Here is a 6,414-nt window from a genome sequence, read left to right on the forward strand (position 1 = left end):
CTGATATCATTTTGCCATTCCTGATGAAGTCCCAAAACCTAGGTCAGGTTCAATGGGGTGAGGTTCAGAGCCCACGGCTAAGAAAGAATTCTTTAGACATCTTTGGTGCAAAACGGTGGTTTATTAGAGCACGGGGACAAGACCCGTGGGCAGACGGAGATGCTACTGCCCAGGGCCTGTGAGGAGTGGCTGGTTATATACACAGGAGTTGGGTAGGTGAGGACAAAGGGGTGTTCAGAAGGGCTATTGGGGTAAAGAAGACTGCCAGGATATTGAAGGCCTGGTTACTATCAAGCCAAGGCCACTTTCCCTCTAATGAGGCACTAACATAAAGACAATTGGGAGTCTGCTGGTGGAATGTTACATTCCTGCTATCAAACGTCCTTGTTAGTGAGATTTAGGTTTACAAGAAATTTAACTTTATTTACTTTTCCTTCTACCTCAGTCTCCTTCAGTTTTTATGGAGGGGAGGGTGACATTAGAGCTTGAGGAATTGAGTTATGTGCCTTTGGAAATTGAGCTATTGATAAGGTAACTTCTTTGTTGTAAATCTCAAGGACATTTGCCATCCAAGGGAGACTCCTGCTTACAGGACTGTGATCTCTGCAAGATAACCATTTGTTCTTCTTTTAGGGCAGTCAGGGGTGCCTGAAGAATGTCACACATATTACCAAGGGGAGTGGGTGGAGAGGGGGTGCAAGGAGCCAGCCCCTGCTCTGTCCTCAGCCAGCCTCCTGCTCCCTCATCAATTCCCACTCTGCTTTACCTGTCCACTGGCATCTTCTGCCCCTGTAGACATCCAGACGTGTATAATTCTGATCTCAGGCTGATTTCATGGGTGATCGGAGTTCTTTGGTTGGTAATCAGCTCACTTTAGGGTACAGGTTTAAAAGGCGCCTCCTCCTACTTCCCTGCCATCTTGTCCCCCTAAGAGCCTCTTTTTATTCACATTTGCTTCAATAGGCACTGCCAAGATGCTTCACTTCCTCTCACTTACCATGTCCACCAATTATGCTGGCTTCAATACATAGCTATAGCAACACAATGAATACATGCCATGCATTTGTACACATACATTTTCTAGAGCCATGAGACACAGGCTAAGCCTCTCAGGTGCCACTTGAAAGAGATCACTGGTTTGGTTTCACAAGACTTTCAATGTTATGGGTCTGGACACTGGTTCCAGTTCCCCAGAGAAGGTGAGGATGATAAAATGCAATAGCATATTTAGAGTGAGGTCCCCACACTTTGGAGATCATAAAGGAATCAAAATGGGAAGTGGTAGGCTAAGCATGAGGTGGTATCTGGGAAGCCATGTGACTTCAGAGCACTCAGATGCTGCAATGTAGACTGACACCCAGCACGATGGAGGCCCAGCTGAGCTGGCCCAGGTAGGTAGGGATCCTGTAGTAGGGTTGGCTGAGACCCCACTGTCCCTCAGAGCACCGCTGTCCATCATCCTGTGCTTTAGAACTGCTGAGGAATGGGACCAGGTGCCCTATCTGTAGGAAGTAGTGTCCTTTTTCAACCTGGATTCACCAGCTGAGGATAGATGTTGAGGCAAGAAAAGGCTGGCGTTATTTCCCGGCCACTGCCCATGTGGAAGCAGTATCATGCGCTTCTCTACAAACCATGCATGTTTTGCTCAGTGCCAGGCCAAACTATCCTTGGCTGATGATGTCTCTTAACCACAGGAAAGGCTTTCTGATTTTAACACTTCTCACAGGGCAATGTCTATGGTGCCTCTGGGACCTCTAGCAAGTGTGGAGGAATGGACTCTCATCTTTGCAGCAGATTGGGAGCTGCAAATGGGAGAAAGCCCATTCTTCCTGCTGCTTCAAGCAGCTCTGCTGACTCATCTTTTCATGTGACTCTTGATAGCTTGGTCACAAGCCTAGGGTGCACAGCAGAGCCCTTACTGACTTCACTGGGAGAAAAAACTACAAGGTGAGAGTCCATTATCTGGCCTGCTAGGGGCTCCCTAAGCTGCAGTGAGCACTGGGCTGTGGCAGAGCCAAGGGCGCAGGGAGAGCCTGTCAGGAGGATGAGCTGAGGGGAGGTGCTGCTGTCCTGAGGAGCCACTGGTGCCACCAGGCTAGAGGCAAATGTTCCCCACCAGCAGGGCTGCTGATGTCCCTGCTCAGAGCTGTTGCACATGAGGCAGCTAGATCCCACCACTCTCTCTGCTCAGGGACCGGTGCACTCCCAAGTTCACTTTGGAGCGAAATGATGACTTCTGTACCTTCCCAGAAACAGAAATCTTAATATGAAAACATGCACATGTAGAAACAGCTTGTTGTAGGAAGGAGGGAACATCATGCAGGAAAGTCCCCTGTTCAGGCATGTCCCATTTACTTAGTGAGGAGAGGGAGGGGCTTGGATATGTCCTAAGTCTAGTACCACCTCTTACAGATGAGGGACAGGAGCTTGCAGAGACTGGGGTCCAGATAGAGTCATACGGCTGGTTAATGGCAAGCCCAGGATTAGAACTGAGGTCTCCAGCCCTCTCCCGTGGCCTAGGAGAAGGTGAAGGTACCCATGGACATTGCCAGAACTGAGAGATCACATTTATTTTATTGAGGAAGTACTCATGTTTCCTATGTGAGTAAGGCACAAATATTGGCCTGGGAGAACTCATGAAACGCTTTTCTAACCTGGAAGTTCAGGATCTCCCAACTCAGCTGTGACTAGCCTGATCAGGGCTGGGTGGCTAGCTGGTATGCCTACTTGCAAGCACCAAGTCTTAACACAATAAAGAGTGTACCCATTTCCCCTGCAGGCAAATTTGGAGGATAGTGGACTTCCTAGTCCACAAGAGGCAGGATGACTGGCCAGTGACTCCTCCAATAAGAGAGACCCAAAGCCCTGGATCCTAAACAGGCAACAGCTTCAAATGAGGACTGACTCACCAGTTTGCAACTGCTGCTTCAGAATGATTTATGGGGGCTGGGCTTCCACTATCCTCTAGTCTCAACCAACATTTGGAGACAGGCACTAACTCCCCAGGCCTAGAGGGCCCTGACACCTATGGTCTGCTGAAGGTATGTGTGCTGGACATGTGCTGCTGTGCAGATTGGTGCTGTCAGGGATCCAGAAAGACAAGGGTCTGAAGAGCCCAGGTCACAGGATTCAGCTCTTTGCAGGACCCAGTGTGTGCCTAATTGCAAGCTCTACTCTGCACAAATGTGCATAATCCCCCTGAAGGCAGAGATGGAGGAAATGGTTCTGCCTTCGCAGGATCAGCCCAGCTGACTGCCTAGAGTATCCTTCACAAGAAAGTTGATTACTGGTGAGCCCAGGACACCATCAGGCAGCCAGTCCCAATTAGGACTGATGGTCCTCAGTTGAAAATTGCCACCTCAGGAAGATTTTGGGGGAGTAGGCTCTGTCTACTCTGGATGCTATGCAGTTTTGGGGTCCAGACTGAGCTCAACAGGCCTGGGGGGCCCCAAGAGCCAAAGGCCAACTATCAGAGTACAGACCACAAAACCATGGGTGACACAGTTCAGAAGAGTCTGGAATCTGAACCAGGCCATCTGTAGGGAGAGGCTGGGTTCCAGTAGTGGGATATTGGGTGTTCCTGGCCACTGCCTCATTCCAAGAGCTAATCTACACAAATGTGGTTATTTTTGTTCCTGAAGACACACCTGGAGGGCTCTGGGTTGCCTTGTCAGAGCAGGGCAGTGCAGGATGGTTTGAGATATTCTCTAGTAGGAGATAGCCACGAGTCTTGATTATAGAATGCCCAGAACTTCATCAGGGAGCCAGTCCAAGTGGGGAGTTACTGTGCTGGCTGAAAGCTGCCACCCCAGAAAGATTTTCTGGGTATCAGCCTTGTCCACACTGGTGACCCTGCAGGTTTGGGAATCCAGCCTGAGCCCAGCTGGCATGGAGGTCCTAGCAGCCCAATGTTGCTGGCTGACACAGTACAGACCCTCTTAGAACACACTGCTTGTCCCTCCTGCTTTAGTATTTAAAGGGCTGACTAAAACTCCCATTTTCCTCTCCTATTGTGTTATTAGTCACCATTCAGTGCACCATTAGTTTTTGATGTAGTGTTCCAAGATTCATTGTTTGCATGCTATACCCAGTGCTCCATGCAATCCTTGCCATCCTTAATACCCATCACCAGGATAACCCATTGCCCCATCCCTCACCACCCTCCCCTCTAAAATCCTGAGTGTGTTTCCTGAAATCCATAGTCTCCAATGGTTCATCTTGCACTCCAATTTCTCCCCCTTCATTTTTCCCTTCTCCTGATGTCCTCCATGCTATTCCTTGTATGTTTCACAAATAAGTGAAACCATATGATAATTGATTTTGTCTGTTTGACTTATTTCACGTAGCATAATCCTCTCATATCTTTACCAGATGGACCTAAATGGTGATCATCTGCATGTCTCCGTACTTATTCTCTGTATCATATTATGGGTACAGCTTGGATTTAGGGACTCTCTGGGTTTTCCTTCTCACCTCCTGCTTTTCCTTCCTCCTTGCCTGCTAAGTTGGTTCTGTCCACTCCTCATCTACTCTTCCATCATCCCCTCCACACACATCTGCTCCATGCCTGTTGTGTGTAGTCAGCATGACAGGCACTGAGCATACTGACCTCTAGGAATACCTGTTTACCATTTTTTCTAACAGCCAAGTTGGGTATCTAGGCTTTCTACCAGTAACTAAAACTAATTGAATTTAAGCTAGAAAGTTACTACCATTTGGCTGGTTCCTTTAAATTTACATTAGGAATAGTGAAATCAAAATGGGGACAGTCTTCCTTAGCAAGTGGTATAGTATAAAAGCAATCCTGTAAATCTATAAATATTGGCCATTCACGTGGGACTAGATTAGGCGAAGGAAATCCAGGTTGCAAAGATCCCATGGGTTGGATAGCAGAATTAACCGCACTCAGGTCTGTTAAAAGTCTCAATTTTCCTGATTTTTTCTTAATAATAAAAACTGGTGAATTCCAAGGACTGTGAGATTCTTCAATATGTCTCTTTTCCATCTGTTCCTCTACTAGGGTTTGCAAAGTAAGTAATTTTTCTTTAGTTAGGGGCCACTGCTCCATTTAAATGGGTTTGTCATTCTTCCAATTTAACTTAATGGGTTCAGGAGAAGTGGCCCTTAGTGAAAAATCTGGGAATCCTCCTTAGGAGAAGGTATAACCAGAGAGGCTTCCCATTGACTTAGTAAATCTCACCCCCAAAGGTTAATGGGTTAGTCTACAATATATGGCTGTAGATAACCCTTTTGACCCTCAGGTCCTTCACAGGAAAGAATATTGGTGCTTTGACGCACATTGACAGCCTGTCCTAATCCTGTAATAGTAACAGAAGAGGAATTATATGGCCATTTTTTAGGCCAATGTAATGAGCTTATATGATAGAGACATCAGCTCCAGTATCAATTAGACCTGAAAATTCCTTTCCTTATATTTTAAGATGACAAATTGGTCTATCTTGATAAATTTTCTCAGTTAAATATGCTCCAATTTTTCCAGTACTTCCAAACCCATTGGAGTTTCTTTGTTTGTTTTTAGATTGACCCTGGAGATAGGGTGAAAGTAACAACTGGGCAATGTAGTCTCCTTTTTGAAAATGGTATGGAGTCACAGTAGTTAACATCACTAAAATTTCACCAGTATAATCTGAATCAATAACACCGGTATGAACTAGTACTCCCTTTGAAATAAGGCTAGATCTCCCCAAAAGTAATCCAGTGGTCCTCTTTGGTAAAGGGCCATAAATATTGGAATCTTAATGGGAAGCTTGGTAGGCATTAAAAGGTAATCTTTGGGAATGGGGATATCTAATCCAGCACTACCAGTTGTGGCATGTAATAAATTTAAAATGGTACATTTGTTTGAAAGCTGGGTGTTATGGGAGAATTGGTCCTCTTGTTTTTCGGGGCTGAGGGCTTGCCCCAAAATAAGTTTCCCTGAAGGGGGAATCCATCCTTGCTAATTTTGGAATGACATTGACTTGCCCAATGATTTCCCCTTTTACATTTGGGACAGATACCAGGTGTTTTATTTTTTACATTTTACAGAGGGAATTTTCCTTTTTGCCTACATTGAGCTTTGGTATGCTCTGCTTGCCCACAGTTGAAACACTGTCCCTTAAATTTTTCTGTGGTCAGAGCAACCACTGCTTGAGCTAACAAATCAGCTTTATAGGTCTCTGTTCCTACTCCTTGGCGTAGCTTAATATAATCTGTCAGTGTTCCCTTGCCTTTAAAGGGTGCTATCAATTTATTACAATCAGAATTAGCATTCTCATAAGCCAGCAGCTGAAGAATGGTATCATCAGCCTCAAGATTATTTATCTGTCTTTTGATAGCCTCTTGTAGTCTTACAATAAAATCAGTATAGGGTTCTTCTTTTGGACCTTGTATCACCTTTTGAAAAGAAGAGCA

Source organism: Mustela putorius, unplaced genomic scaffold (assembly GCF_011764305.1).
Source record: "Mustela putorius furo isolate JIRA1106 unplaced genomic scaffold, ASM1176430v1.1 tig00003929_pilon_pilon_pilon, whole genome shotgun sequence".
NCBI classification, from domain to species: Eukaryota; Metazoa; Chordata; class Mammalia; order Carnivora; family Mustelidae; genus Mustela; species Mustela putorius.